The sequence below is a fragment of the Rhinoderma darwinii genome, chromosome 2 (genome assembly GCF_050947455.1).
Source record: "Rhinoderma darwinii isolate aRhiDar2 chromosome 2, aRhiDar2.hap1, whole genome shotgun sequence".
Classification (NCBI taxonomy): Eukaryota; Metazoa; Chordata; class Amphibia; order Anura; family Rhinodermatidae; genus Rhinoderma; species Rhinoderma darwinii.
In genome coordinates this window covers 4028428-4045031 of record NC_134688.1, presented here as the reverse complement: position 1 = coordinate 4045031, position 16604 = coordinate 4028428, and the positions used below count along the sequence as shown (strand labels likewise).

Sequence of the window (16604 nt, the reverse complement as noted above, 5' to 3'; positions counted from 1 at the left end):
CCTGGCGCTGCATTTGTTGGATTTGCTTATAATAAAGCAATATGCAAGTTGGATAATAAAAATGATTTATTGTGTATAAAAACGACGCATTTCAAAGCCAGACAGCCTTTTTCTTCAGGACCCTTCCTGTTCTGTAAAGATCACTTCTCAGCAGTCATTATCATCCCAGGCAGGATTACACTGACAGGTAACACCTATAAATAGATAGCACAGGATCCACCATTCATAATAGACTGACCCTTCCTGGTCTGTAGAGATCACTCCTCAGCATCATCGCATTATCATCCCAGGCAGGATTACACTGACAGGTAACACCTATATATAGATAACACAGATTCTACCATTCATAATAGACTGACCCTTCCTGGTCTGTAGAGATCGCTTCTCAGCATCATCGCATTATCATCACAGGCAGGATTACACTGACAGGTAACACCTATATATAGATAACACAGGTTCTACCATTCATAATGGACTGACCCTTCTTGTTCTGTAGAGATCACTTCTCAGCGTCATTTCATTATCATCCCAGGCAGGATTACACTGACAGGTAACACCTATATATAGATAACACAGGATCCACCATTCATAATAGACTGATCTTTCCTGTTCTGTAGAGATCACTTCTCAGCAGGGCCGGACTGGGATTTAAAATTAGCCCTGGCATTTTTAAGCAGACAGGCCCACCGCAGGCCATACGCAGCCGCCAGTGTTGGGCTGGGACCACCTTTCAGCTTTACAAGACATGGGGATATTTATTAAAACACGTGTAAACAGGTGTACATGAAAAGAGCAATAGTTCCTGATTGCTCCAACTCCAATGAATCCACTGCTTTTCCCGAGAATAATAAACATGCTCATTATTCTAGAGGATTTTTGTTGCGGAGCCCAAAAAATTGAAGCAGACTTATTTCTGCTGCATGTGAGTGGGGTATAAAATAACCCATTCACTTGTAATGGATTCAGAATGTTAGGGTATGTTCACAGGCAGTGTTTTCAGACATTTTTTGGGTCGTAAACGTCCTGAAAAACGGCTGAAAAATCGGAAGCAGAATGCCTCCAAACATCTGCCCACTGAGTTAAATGGGAAAAATGGCGTTCTGTTCCGACGGGTCATTTTTGAAAAACGACCGCGTAAAAAAACGGCCGCAAAAAAGAAGTGCATGTCAATTCTTCAGCCGTTTTTGGAGCCGTTTTTCATAGACTCTATAGAAAAACAGCTCCAAAAGCGGCCGTAAAAAACCGCGAGTGGCTTAAAAAACATCTGAAAATCAGGAGCTGTTTTCCCTTGAAAACAGCTCGGTATTTTCAGATGTTTTTGAGTTTGTGTGTGCACATACCATTAGTGGATTTGAAAGAGATTTAGGTGTGGAATCAGGGACTTAGTCCTTATCAAATCCTGATTGCGTGATCATGGCCTAATACTGACGTATAAAGATTGCAAATAATACCAGTATACGATGCTAAAGTTTCACCATACTGTAACTAAATAGTATGATTTCAATTTTATATACAGCCATATACACACACTCTCACATGCTGTACACATGATGCACAGATGCAACCCACAATCTGGACACATGCGCACGCACACCACTCACACTTATGACTCATGTGCAGTACATATGTACACCAGAATCAAGTTCAGTACATATATTCAGCACCGGAACCAAGCTCATTACATATATACAGCCCCAGAACAAAGCTAAGTACATATATACAGCACCCAAGCCAAGCTCATTACATATATATAGTACTAGGACCAAGATCAGTACATATATACAACACCAGAACAAAGACCAGTACATATATACAACACCAGAACCAAGCTCAGTACATATATACAAAACCAGAACAAAGCTCAGTACATATATTCAGCACCAGAACAAAGCTCATTACATATATACAGCCCCAGAACAAAGCTCAGTACATATATACAACACCCGAACCAAGCTCATTACCTATATACAGCACCAGAACAAAGCCCATACATAGCGCTGTCTGAGCTTGGTGGATTAACTCCTTAACGCCGAAGGACGGATATATCCGTCCTCAGCAGCTGCTAGTTCGCGCAGGAGGACGGATATATCCGTCCTGTGATGGCGCGGGTACTGCCAGTGTACCCACGCGATCAGCGTCAGGAGCACGGCTGTTATACACAGCCTGGCTCCTGCTGCAACTGCCAGAATCGAAGCGCACTCCGATTCCGGCAGTTTAACCCATTAAATGCCGCTGTCAATAGTGACAGCGGCATCTAATGTGTTTGACAGAGGGAGGGAGCTCCCTCTGTCACCCGATCGGCGCCCCCGCAAACAAATCGCGGGTCGCCGTCGGGTTTCCATGACAGCCGGGGGTCTAACAAAGACCCCCAGGTCTGTCTTCAGCAACTGCCTTGTTAGGCGATGCCGGAGGCATGACCTAATAGGTTGCCTGTCAGTTTTACACTGACCGTGAATAATGCTTTGGTATACGAAGTATACCAAAGCATTATATATGCGATCGGCACATCGCATAGTGAAGTCCCCTGGTGGGACTAAAAAAAAATGTCAATCAGTTAAATAAAGTTTGTGGAAAAAAAATAAAATAAAAATGACAGTCAAAATTAAATAAAACTAATAACACATACATGGTATCCCCGCGATCGTAACAACTTGACCAATAAAATGAACACATTAATTAAACCGCCGGATGAACAGCGTCCAAAATAACCGCAAAAAACAACGGCAAAATTCTCTCTTTTCTTCCATTCCCCCGATAAAAAATAAAATAAAAGTTAATCTATAAGTCCTATGTACCCCAAAATAGTACTAATGAAAACTACACATTGGCCCGCAAAAATCAAGCCTATATACGGCCACATCGACGGAAAAATAAAAAAATGACGGCTCTTGGAATGCGGCGATGGAAAAACAAGCAATTTTCTTCTAAAAGGGTTTTTATTGTGCAAACGTAGGAAAAACATATAAAACCTTTACATATTTGGTATCCCCGTAATCGTGCCGACCCATAGAATAAAGTGAACATGTTATTTACGCTGCATAGTAAACGGCGTAAATTTATACGTGAAAAACAATGCTGGAATAGCTGCTTATTTTCAATTCTCTCCAAAAATAAAGTTAATAAAAGTTAATCAATATGTTATAAGCATCTAAAAATGGTACAATTACAAAATACAACTCGTCCCGCAAAAAACAAGCCCTTATACGGCGATGTCGACGGAATAAAAAAAAAGTTACGACTCTTGGAATGCGACCGTGAAAAAACAAAAAATAATCCTTTGTCATTAACGTGCAAAATGGCCCAGTCGTTAAGGGGTTAAGTGGCTTGTGATATAAGCGGAGTTATTGTGTTGTTGTTTTTCTGTGTTTGTGAATCTTTGTGAGAACTTAATTGATTGCTTGCAAATAGAAGATAGCAAGAACTGACAATTGAAAAACTTTTTTTCCCCTTGCAAATTCCTTCCAGCTGAGCAGCTGACTAGGGGGGGGGGGGGGGGGGTTAATTGGTCTCAGGTGATATAAATGAGGCCCTGGTGGCTGCATTCTGGCATGGACTGGTTCCTAAAATTAAGGACGAACTTGCCACTCGAGATCTGCCGCCTACCCTGGATGACCTCATCCTTCTGTCCGCCCGGATTGATATACGGATCTGAGAACGCCTCCAAGAGGTTAGACGGGGGGAGGCCTTCCTAGTCTGGCTCCTACTTTGCAGCAACCTCTTCTGTCCTCAGATGTCGATCCTCCTAAGGAGTCTGTGATAATGGACCAGTGTAAGCTATCCACCCAGGAGAGACAACGCAGACGCACTTCTGTCTTTATTGCGGTCTCGATGGTCATCTTGTGCGCATGTGTCCCCAAAGATCCCAACGCCTAGGGTTGCTAGGAGTGACAACCTTGGGTAAGAAAGGACTTTCATCTAAATTCTCCATACCTGTGACCATAGTGTCCGGCGAGAGAACGCATCAGGTCTCTGCGTATCTGGACTCTGGATCCGCTGCTAATTTCATCCGTAGAGACCTGGTGGACCTTCTTCAATTACCCACCACCCATCTGGAGAACCCGTTGACAGTTGCTTCAGTAAATGGACTACCTCTGTCAGACCCAGTTATAGCTGTGACCAAGCCACTGAGGCTACAAGTAGGGGCCCTTCACTCCGAACTTCTGCCGTTCTATGTCCTATCCAAAGCTGTTAACCCTGTGTTGCTGGGCCTGCCTTGGCTCCGACTGCATGCCCCAGTCCTGGACTGGAATTCTGGAGAGGTTCTCTAGTGGGGCCCTGAGTGCCAAAGCCGTTGCCTGGTGCAGATTCGTTTGGTTCAGCCTTCTCTGCCTCGGTCATTGGCAGGATTGCCGGGTCATTATGCTGTATTTTCGGACGTCTTCAGCAAGAGGGAGGCGGAGACATTGCCTCCACATCGGGCGTATGACTGCCCTATCGAGCTGATTCCTGGTGGCTGCCCTTCCCTGTGGAATCCCTTCCCCATGGTAGGGTATATCCTCTCTCCTTGCCAGAGACTCTGTCCATGTCCGCCTATGTGAAAGAGAACATGGAGAGGTGCTTCATACAAAAATCTTCCTCCCGGCAGAAGCCGGGATCTTCTTTGTCAAAAAGAGAGATGGCTCTCTTCGTCCTTGTATCGACTACCGAGGTCTTAACCAGATCACGGTGAAGAATAAATATCCATTGCCACTGATCTCTGAACTGTTTGATCGTATAAGTGGTGCCAAAATTTTTTCGAAACTAGACCTGCGTGGGGCTTACAACCTAATCCAGATTCGCAATAGAGCACTTTTTGGGATTCACCAATTTTTACAGACAGTTTATTTTAAACTTCTCCTCACTGACTACTCCTATCTGTAACCTCACTAAGAAGGGCATGAACGCCAAGGTGTGGACTCCCGAGGCAGAGTCCGCATTCAATAGCCTGAAGAGTGCCTTCACATCAGCCTCTATCCTCCATCATCCGGATGTCTCTCTGAAGTTCTCGTTAGAGGTGGACACATCCTCTGTCGGTGCTGGTGCACTCCTGTTCCAGAGAGGTCCCAAGGGCAAGTCAATGGTATGTGGATATTTCTCTAAGCTCTTCTCTTCCGCAGAAAGCAACTACTCGATTGGGGATCTGGAGTTACTGGCCATTAAATTGGCTCTGGAAGAGTGGAGACATCTACTAGAGGGCGAAGCTCATCCGATGCTACTTTTTACAGACCACAAGACTCTGACCTACCTCCAGACGGCCTAATGGTTGAACCCTTGTCAGGCCAGGTGGTCACTGTTCTTTACCAGGTTCCAGTTTGAGCTCCATTATCGCCCGGCCGACAAGAATGTGAGGGCCGATGCCTTGTCCGGGTCTTTAGAGACGGAAGACACCATGGAGATTCCACAGAACATTGTTGATCCGTCTTACATTGTCTCTGTCAATCCTCTGCAAGTTGGCGACATTCCTCCAGGGAGGACTTTTGTGCGCCTGGCTGATCGTGGAAGAATCCTCCGCTGGGGACACTCCTCTAGACTGACAGGTCACGCGGGGATCCATCAGACCAGGGATCTGATTGCTCATCATTTCTGGTGTCCCACGCTGCTCAACGACATTATGGACTTTGTTTATTCCTGTTCAGTATGTGCAGCCAACAAGGTCGCTCACATTTCAGACCTGCTGGTCTGCTCCAGCCATTGCCTGTGCCCAATGCCCCCCGGCAGCATATAGCTATGGACTTTAATACGGACCTGACTCTCTCTGCCGGATGCAGTACTCTCTGAGTGGTGGTGGATCGATTTTTGAAGATGGCCCACTTCATTCCTCTGACCAGTCTTCCTTCTGCTCCTCAGTTGGCCAAGCTGTTCATCCAACACATCTTCCACCTGCACGGCTTGCCGCAGCATATTGTGTCTGATCGGGGGGGGGGGGGGGGGTTCTGGAGAGCCCTCTGCGGACTCCTCGGTGTGATGTTGGACTTTTCCTCAGCCTACCATCTTCAGTTCAATGGTCAGGTCGAGAGGATCAATCAGATCTTGGAGAACTACCTACGCCACTTCATCTCCAAGCAGCATGATGACTGGGTGCAGCTGCTTCCGTGGGCTGAGTTCTCATATAATAAACACACCAGCGAGTCCACAAGGAATACACCGTTCCAAATTGTCTACAGCCAACACCCACGATACCTCCAAGGTACCAGCCGCTGACTCCGCTTTTAGAGACTTCCTGCAGATCTGGCAGCAGACTTGATCCTCCATCCTAATGGCAGTCGACCGCATGAAACGGAAGGCTGACACAAGGAGAAGAGAACCTCCTCATTTTCTCCCTGGCATGAAGGTCTGGCTGTCTTCTAGTAATATTCGACTAAGCGTGCCGTCATGCAAATTTTCTCCCAGGTTCCTCGGACCCTTCGAAATCCTACAGCAGATCAACCCTGTTGCCTACAAGCTTCGGCTGCCTCCTTCCCTCAAGATCCCCAACTCCTTCCATGTCTCCCTCCTGAAGCCAGCGGTTCTGAACTGCTATACCAAAACTCCTAGCCATGCGGTTGCCTCCAGCGGTCCTTCAGACACCTTTGAGGTTAAGGAGATCTTGGGCAACAAAAAAGTGAGAGGAAAGACTTTTTATTTGGTGGATTGGAGGGGGTTTGGTCCTGAAGAGAGGTCCTGGGAGCCAGAAAATGACCTCAATTCTCCTACTCTTCTGAAAAAGTTCCTCTTTCGCTTTGGTCCCAAGAAGAGGGGGAGTAAGAGGGGGGATACTGTCATGTCCGTGGCTGAGGGCCATTAGCGCCACTCTCCCCATGACAGCCGCAGCCTGGAGTTGGCGAGCGCTGGCCCCAGTTTCCTTCTCAGAAGACGCCAGCACTCGCTTCCACTCACCTCAGCCGGTTACCGTAGGGTGAGCGTGCATGCTCGTGCCCGTTCTTAAAGGGGCAGCGCGCACACCGGACTTTGATGAAGCATCAGGCCATGAGTACCCTGGACTATAAGAGGGGTCCAACCCCCTGCTTCAATGCCTGAGCATTGTTGTTGTTTCCCTAGTTTGTCTATGCAATGGTCTCCTAGTGTGTTCCTGTTTCCTGCATTCCGTACTATCCTGGTCGAGTGCTGTGTTGAGCCAAAGTTGTGCCGTGCTATATACCACGCCTGACCTGCTTCACCTCACCTGACGTCTACCTGCTGCCTAGTCCCTGCCGAGCCTGCCTTGCTACTGTCTGAGCTTCCACAGGTACCCTCTATGAACTATAGACTTTGACCTGCGCCCTGTTGGCCAGCTGCCATACCGCCAAGACGGTACGGCACAGTGGGTCCACAAACCCAACGTGACATACTCACTGCCACTCTGCTCTGCAGCGGCTTCTGGCATGCGCATGCGTGCTCTCGCCCGGCCTTAAAGTGCTAGTGCGCGCACATGAATAGAGTTACTAATTAGCCGTAATCACTCTGGACTATAAGATGGGTTCTACCCTTCCACTTATTGCCTGAGCATCGTTTGTATATCTATGTTAGTCTTGCAAATGGTACATTAGTGGTATCCTGTTCACAGTGTTCCTGTGTCCTGCTACCTGTATCCTCTGTCCCGTTCTGTATTTGTTCCTGTGCTGTCTCTAGTGTTGGAGTCGTGTTGTGCCGTCTGTTACCCCTGCATGACTGTATTCAGCCTCTTAGGCTGTCATCTGCGGCCTGCAGGACAGCGTAGCTCCCTCAGGAGAGGAGAGAGCAGGCTGAAGAATAAGCGGCAGGGTGCTAGAAGTGGCTCTGCTCCGGAACTCTGGGGAAGCCCCTGACATCACTGGCTACGTGGGTGTGTGGCAGTATCTACAGAGGACACTGTGGCATTATCTACAGGTGGCTGTCTGGCAGTATCTAGAGAGGGCACTGTGGCATTATTTACGGGTGGCTCTCTGGCAGTATCTACAGAGGGCACTGTGGCATTATCTACAGGTGGCTGACTGGCAGTATCTAGAGAGGGCACTGCGGCATTATCTACGGGTGGCTGTCTGGCAGTATCTACAGAGGGCACTGTGGCATTATCTACGGGTGGTTGTGTGGCAGTATCTGCAGAGGGCACTGTGGCATTATCTACGGATGGGTGTGTGGCAGTGTAACAGCTGCCGCGCCATTCCCCTCCATCCCCACGGCCTCTGCATCCTTTACCTCCCTCCGCGGCCGTCATCCTCGATGTGCGGCTGCAGTCACTAGAGGGCGCACACGCTGAATCGTCCTTTCTTAAAGGGCCAGCGCGCCTTAATTCCTAAGACTTCCTATTTAAGGTTCCTCCTTCTTTGCATCCCTGCTTGTTTAACCAAGTTCCCAGTGAGTTCCCTGTGCCCTGGTTCCCTGTTTCTGTCCCTTCTGCCTTTTGTCTGGATTTTCCGTTACTGACCTCTGCTTGAACTTGACTATCCTTGTCTGCCGCCTGCCTTGACCTATTGCTGCCATATACCCGTTACGACGCCTGCAGCCTGCCTTGACCTATTGCTGCCATGTACCCGTTACGACGTCTGCTGCATGTCCTGACTGCTGCCTATCCATCCGACCGCTTCTACCCGCTGTGCCAAGCGTTGCCTGAGTTCCAAGCACCATCTCCCAGACGACACAGAGGATCCACGAACAAACCGGTGAGAACCGTTATAGGCAGTAACTGCAGAGGGCACTGTGGCATTATCTATGGGTGGGTGTGTAGCATTATCTACAGAGGGCACTGTGGCATTATCTACAGGTGCGTGTGTAGCATTATCTACAGAGGGCACTGCGGCATTATCTACAGGTGGGTGTGTGGCATTATCTACAGCGGGCACTGTGGCATAATATATGGGTGGGTGTGTGGCATTATCTACAGAGGGCATTGTGTCATTATCTACAGCGGGCACTGTGGCATAATATATGGGTGGGTGTGTGGCATTATCTACAGAGGGCACTGTGGCATTATCTATGGGTGGGTGTGTGGCATTATCCACAGCGGGCACTGTGGCATTATCTATGGATGGCTGTCTGGCAGTATCTACAGAGGGCATTGTGGCATTATCTATGGGTGAGTGTGTGGCATTATCTACAGTGGGCACTGTGGCATAATATATGGGTGGGTGTGTGGCATTATCTACAGCGGGCACTGTGGCATTATCTATGTGTGGGTATGTGGCATTATCTACAGAGGGCACTGTGACATTATCTATTATGGAATCACTGGTTGCGTATTTCCGAAAAGGCTGCTGGAGACAGTCGGGAGTAAGCGTGCGAAAAAGACCGCAACCCCAAATCCGTCACAACTCTGATGTACAGAGTCTAAAGCTGCTCTGAGTTATTCGCCAGAGCCCACCGCAAGGCGGGATGGTTTATGCTGCAGAGAACCCAAGTTGTTCTAACAGAGTTCAGTGTTGGATAAGGGGGGCAGTGCAGGCAATACCTGAACAGGTAACCAGACAGCCCGAGGGTAACAGAAAGTCCCAAATAGAGCGAGTGGACATCAGGCACAGCAGAAGCCAGAACCAGCCAGATAATGTCTCCTGCTCTCTGTACCTTTACTCAAAATTAGCATAGTAGGTGCGGAGCTGGGGATGTAGTGGGGCAACGGGAGGGCCAGAAAATAAAAAATTATAGTGCTGGAATCAAGAGGACGCCAGGAACAAGGGGAGGAATGTGGTTTAAAAATGACAAAACATGACGGTTTCTCATTAGGGCGAGCACCCATACAAATCAGTAAAAGGTAACTAAACGTTCCACAAACTTCTGACACGTCATAGTGACATGTCAGAAGATTTAATTGTAGGGGGTCCAAGCACTGAGACCCCCACCAATCCTAAAACGAAGCGGCAGAAGAGCTCCTGTGAGTGCTGAGCAGCTTAGTTTCTGTTCATCTTTTTCTGGAAAGCCGATGTATCGGAGTACGGGTTCATAGACTTTCTATTGAGTCAACACTCAGATACACTGATTTCCGGAAAAAGCAGAGCACTTCTGCTGCTTAGTTTGAGCGATTGGTGGGGGTCTCAGTGCTCGGACCCCCTCCAATCAAAACTTCTGAAATGTCACTATGACATGTCAGAAGCTTGTCGGAAGTTTAGTTACCCTTTAAGAATTTACATAACATAAGACAGAATGACAATCCCACCAAAAAAATGGAAGACATTCGTTTAAATATTGGAAACTTTATTAATATTTAACAATGGCATCCTTGACACCAAAAGACATTACAAGACCACATGACACCTGAACATTCCATGACATCACCAGGTCACATGACACCTGAACATTCCATGACATCACCAGGTCACATGACACCTGAACATTCCATGACATCACCAGGTCATATGACACCTGAACATTCCATGACATCACAATGATGTACTTGGTGTATGAAGACCATAGACTATTGGACGTCTCATTTTTACATGAAGAGACTGAAGACCTGTGGAGAGCTCTCCACGTGACCAGCACCAAGAAAGGAAGAGAAGTCCTCCAGGTATGTAGGGAAGTTATACACCCGACATTTATGAGCTGACATATGTCCGTGTTGAGCAGATTCCAGGATCTGAACTTTCTCTATGACCATATGACCGGTGTTTCATCTTCCGGTCCCGGAGTATTGGTTGATATCTACGTCTGCTATGAGCAAGAGTAGATTTGCTCCATATTTTGTGCCAATTTCTGCCATAAGTGATGCTAAATATTTTGGTCTATGAGGGGCACCGCTCCCGCTCTCCCGCTCCCGCTGTGAAACCCCGCTTACTTTTCTTGTCACTTATAAAAGTGGTGAAATCTGTGAAAATCTGCAACTATGGCGCAAATACGGCGTGCACCATTATGTGACTTATTATATGGCATAAAAGTGGCGTAGATCATTTGATAAGTTTCCCTCACTGGATTATTCATTTCTATTATGGTGTATATCTGTAATTACATATTTATTCTGGATGATATGTATACTGGGTGATATGTATACTGGGTGATATGTATACTGGGTGATATGTATACTGGGTGATATGTATACTGGGTTATATGTATACTGGGTGATATGTATACTGGGTTATATGTATACTGGGTGATATGTATACTGGGTGATATGTTCACTGGGTTATATGTATACTGGATGATATATATACTGGGTGATATGTATACTGGGTTATATGTATACTGGGTGATATATATACTGGGTGATATGTATACTGGGTTATATGTATACTGGGTGATATATATACTGGGTGATATGTATGCTGGGTGATATATATACTGGGTGATATGTATACTGGATGATATGTTAACTGGGTGATATGTATACCTGGAGGTGATATGTATACTGGGTGATATGTATACTGGGTGATATGTATACTGGGTGATATGTTCACTGGGTGATATGTATACTGGGTGATATGTATCTGTGTGCTATATATACTGGTTGATATGTTCACTGGATGATATGTATACTGGGTGATATGTATACGGGATGATATGTATACTGGGTGATATGTATACTGGATGATATGTACATTGGGTGATATCTATACTGGATGATATGTATACTGGATTATATGTATACTGGATGATATGTATACTGGATTATAAGTACACTGGGGGATATGTAGACTGGGGGATATGTACTCTGGGTGATATGTATACTGGGTGATATGTATACTGGGTGATATGTATACTGGATGATATGTATACTGGATGATATGTACATTGGGTGATATCTATACTGGATGATATGTATACTGGGTGATATACCGTATATATCGGCGTACAAGACGACTTTTTACACCCTTAAAAAAATGTCAAAAGTGTGGGGTCGTCTTATATGCCGGATATTGTCTACATTAGGGATGCACGTTGCAGCCGCACAGCTCAGTATAGTGACACATGAATGTATGGGAGCGCGGCTGCGGCTGTGTAATTCAGCCACAGCCCCGCTCCTGAGTCATGATAAGTTTGCGGGGTCAGGATGATTCGATGCGGCCAGCGCTGCACTAATGAGCGGCGGCACTGGAGACAGAACATGGCGGGCGCGCTACAAAACACCCCCATGTTCTGTCTTCAGTGCCTGAACTGCCGCTCATTAGTGCAGCGCCGGCCGCATCACCTCATGCTGACCGCGCGCGCACTTCCTGTCAGGAGCGGGGCAATGGCTGTATTACACAGCCGCAGCCCCGCGCTATAACGGCGGAGATCAGAGAAACCTCTCATCTCCGCCGTTATTCCCCTGAATGCTGCGATCACAGCTGACTGCAGCATTCAGGGGAAAGTGAGAAGGGGGGATGCCCCTGGATCGCGTCACAGGGAATTCCTGTGACGCGATCGAGGGCCATACCATATATGGGCAGACAGCCCAGGGTCTATTGACGGACCCCAGGGCTGTCTTACCATATTTCATGTTGTTAGGACATACCCAAGTATGTCCTAACAACTGCCTGTGTGTTATCTGTCCACAGGGTAATGTACTGGGATATATCTGATATATGTCAGTACATTAAAGTTTAAAAATAAAGTAAAAACAAAGTATTGTTAAATTTAAAAAAAAATACACCTTCACCTTTTTTACAATAAACATTAAAATAAGTCTCAATACATAAAATACACACATTCAGTAATGGCGCGGACAACAATGTTTTTGCATCATTTATGATATGTACACTGTAAAAAAATGAAATAAACACGGCTTTCATATGTGAGGCGCGAGGTGCGATGAATTTACCCTCCATGTTCCTCACATTAATAGTAATTAACCCCATCATGTACCTCGCACATTAACCCAATATGACTGAGAAACATGATGGGATTAATTACTATTAATGTGAGGCGCGTTCAAAATTCATCACACGTCGCGCCTCACATCAGAAAACGGAAGAATTTTTTTTTTATTACTGTTGCCAAAAGTATCGAAATTGGTATCGAAATCGCAATACTAAACGAAGTATCGGTATCGAAGTCCAAATTCTGGTATCGTGACATCCCTAGTCTACATATTGTCTACACACAGGTTGTGTGTTACCTTGTGAGCCTGCAGTCCGGTACACAGGCTCCCGGTTGCACGGAATCCGCCACGGATCTGAGGGAAGCCGGTATTAGCCGCCAGGGAACATCTCTGTAAGATCCTCTGGCCCGCCCTTTCCTCTCATTCCCTGCCTCTCAGATCTCGCGCGATGAAGCAGCCTATCTGCGCATGCGCGAGTTCAAAGAGACAGAGAGTCCTGGGTCCTGCCGCCGATGGCCATAGTGAAGCGCTCCTGCACAAAATGGTGAGTATATCTTAAATTCTATATTTTAAGGGTAAAAGTTGGGGGTCGTCTTATACGCCCAGTCGTCTTATACGCCGACATATACGGTATATATACTGGGTTATATGTATACTGGGTTATATGTATAATGGATGATATGTATACTGGATTATATGTACACTGGGGGATATGTACACTGGTAATATGTATACTGGATGATATGTATACTGCGTGATATGTATACTTTGTGATATGTAGACTGGATGATATGTATACTGGGTAATATGTAAACTGGATGATATGTATACTGGGTGATATGTATACTGGGTGATATGTATACTGAGTGATATGTATACTGGATGATATGTATACTGGGTGATATGTATCCTGGGTAATATGTATACTGGATGATATGTATACTGTATGGTATGTATACTGGGGGATATGTACACTGGGTAACATGTATACTGGATGATATGTACACTGGGTGATATGTACACTGGGTGATATGTACACTGGGTGATATGTATACTGCCTGATAAGTATACTGGATGATATGTATACTGGTTTATATGTATACTGGGTGATATGTATACTGCGTGATATGTATACAGGATGATATGTATACTGCGTGATATGTATACTGGATGATATGTATACTGGATGATATGTATACTGGGTGATATGTATACTGGGTGATATGTATACTGGATGATATGTATACTGGATGATATGTATACTGGATGATATGTAAACTGGGTGATATGTATACTGCGTGATATGTATACTGAATTATATGTATACTGTGTGATATGTATACTGGATGATATGTATACTGGGTGATATGTATACTGGGTGATATGTATACTGGGTGATATGTATACTGGTTTATATGTATACTGGGTGATATGTATACTGGGTGATATGTATACTGGGTGATATGTATACTGGGTGATATGTATACTGGGTGATATGTATACTGGGTGATATGTATACTGGGTGATATGTATACTGGGGGATATGTACACTGGGGTATTGTAGTGAACATAAAACTGAATTGTGTTTTTTTTTCTTCTAGAACAGAAAATCTCATCAAATCAAAAGATTAAAGACACAAAGACATCAACTCAAGAGTAAGACACAATCTATAGACTAAGATTTACAATCTCAAGACTAAGACACAATCTCAAGACTAAGACACAATCTCAAGACTACGACACAATCTCAAGAATAAAACACAATCTCAAGAATAAGACTCAATCTCAAGATTAAGACACAATCTCAAGACTAAGACACAATCATAAGACTAAGACACAATCTCAAGACTACGACACAATTTCAAGAATAAGACACAATTTCAAGACTAAGACACAATCTCAAAACGACGAAACAATCTCAAGAATAAGACAAGATCTCAAGAATAAGACTCAATCTCAAGAATAAGGCACAATCTCAAGACTAAGACACAATCTCAAGACTACGACACAATCTCAAGAATAAGACACAATCTCAAGAATAATGTATACTGCGTGATATGTATACTTTGTGATATGTAGACTGGATGATATGTATACTGGGTAATATGTAAACTGGATGATATGTATACTGGGTGATATGTATACTGGGTGATATGTATACTGAGTGATATGTATACTGGATGATATGTATACTGGGTGATATGTATCCTGGGTGATATGTATACTGGATGATATGTATACTGTATGGTATGTATACTGGGGGATATGTACACTGGGTAACATGTATACTGGATGATATGTACACTGGGTGATATGTACACTGGGTGATATGTATACTGCCTGATAAGTATACTGGATGATATGTATACTGGTTTATATGTATACTGGGTGATATGTATACTGCGTGATATGTATACTGGATGATATGTATACTGCGTGATATGTATACTGGATGATATGTATACTGGATGATATGTATACTGGATGATATGTAAACTGGGTGATATGTATACTGCGTGATATGTATACTGAATTATATGTATACTGTGTGATATGTATACTGGATGATATGTATACTGGGTGATATGTATACTGGGTGATATGTATACTGGGTGATATGTATACTGGTTTATATGTATACTGGGTGATATGTATACTGGGTGATATGTATACTGGGTGATATGTATACTGGGTGATATGTATACTGGGGGATATGTACACTGGGGTATTGTAGTGAACATAAAACTGAATTGTGTTTTTTTTTCTTCTAGAACAGAAAATCTCATCAAATCAAAAGATTAAAGACACAAAGACATCAACTCAAGAGTAAGACACAATCTATAGACTAAGACACAATCTCAAGACTACGACACAATCTCAAGAATAAAACACAATCTCAAGAATAAGACTCAATCTCAAGATTAAGACACAATCTCAAGACTAAGACACAATCATAAGACTAAGACACAATCTCAAGACTACGACACAATTTCAAGAATAAGACACAATTTCAAGACTAAGACACAATCTCAAAACGACGAAACAATGTCAAGAATAAGACAAGATCTCAAGAATAAGACTCAATCTCAAGAATAAGACACAATCTCAAGACTAAGACACAATCTCAAGACTACGACACAATCTCAAGAATAAGACACAATCTCAAGAATAAGACACAATCTCAAGAATAAGACTCAATCTTAAGAATAAGACACAATCTCAAGAATAAGACACAATCTCAAGAATAAGACACAATCTCAAGAATAAGACACAATCTCAAGAATAAGACACAATCTCAAGAATAACACTCAATCTCAAGAATAAGACACAATCTCAAGACTACGACACAATCTCAAGACTATGACACAATCTCAAGAATAAGACACAATCTCAAGAATAAGACTCAATCTCAAGATTACGAGACAATCTCAAGAATAAAACACAATCTCAAGAATAAGACTCAATCTCAAGAATAAGACACAATCTCAAGACTAAGACACAATCACAAGACTACGACACAATCTCAAAAATAAGACTCAATCTTAAGAATAAGACACAATCTCAAGAATAAGACTCAATCTCAAGAATAAGACACAATCTCAAGAATAAGACACAATCTCAAGACTAAGAGACAATCTCAAGAATAAGACACAATCTCAAGAATAAGACACAATCTCAAGAATAAGACTCAATCTCAAGAATAAGACACAATCTCAAGACTACGACACAATCTCAAGACTACGACACAATCTCAAGAATAAGACACAATCTCAAGAATAAGACTCAATCTCAAGACTACGAGACAATCTCAAGAATAAAACACAATCTCAAGAATAAGACTCAATCTCAAGAATAAGACACAATCTCAAGACTAAGACACAATCTCAAGACTACGACACAATCTCAAGACTACGACACAATCTCAAGAATAAGACACAATCTC

At 44.1% G+C, this 16604-nt stretch overlaps 1 long non-coding RNA gene across 1 annotated transcript; it reads left to right on the top strand.

The window, feature by feature from the left end:
- Positions 1–10367: 10367 nt before the first annotated feature.
- On the top strand, positions 10368–16354 carry LOC142740355 (uncharacterized). Its single transcript, XR_012880621.1, has 3 exons — positions 10368–10435; positions 14263–14317; positions 15433–16354. It is a non-coding gene; the product is annotated as an uncharacterized LOC142740355 (long non-coding RNA).
- The last annotated feature ends 250 nt before the right edge of the window (positions 16355–16604 follow it).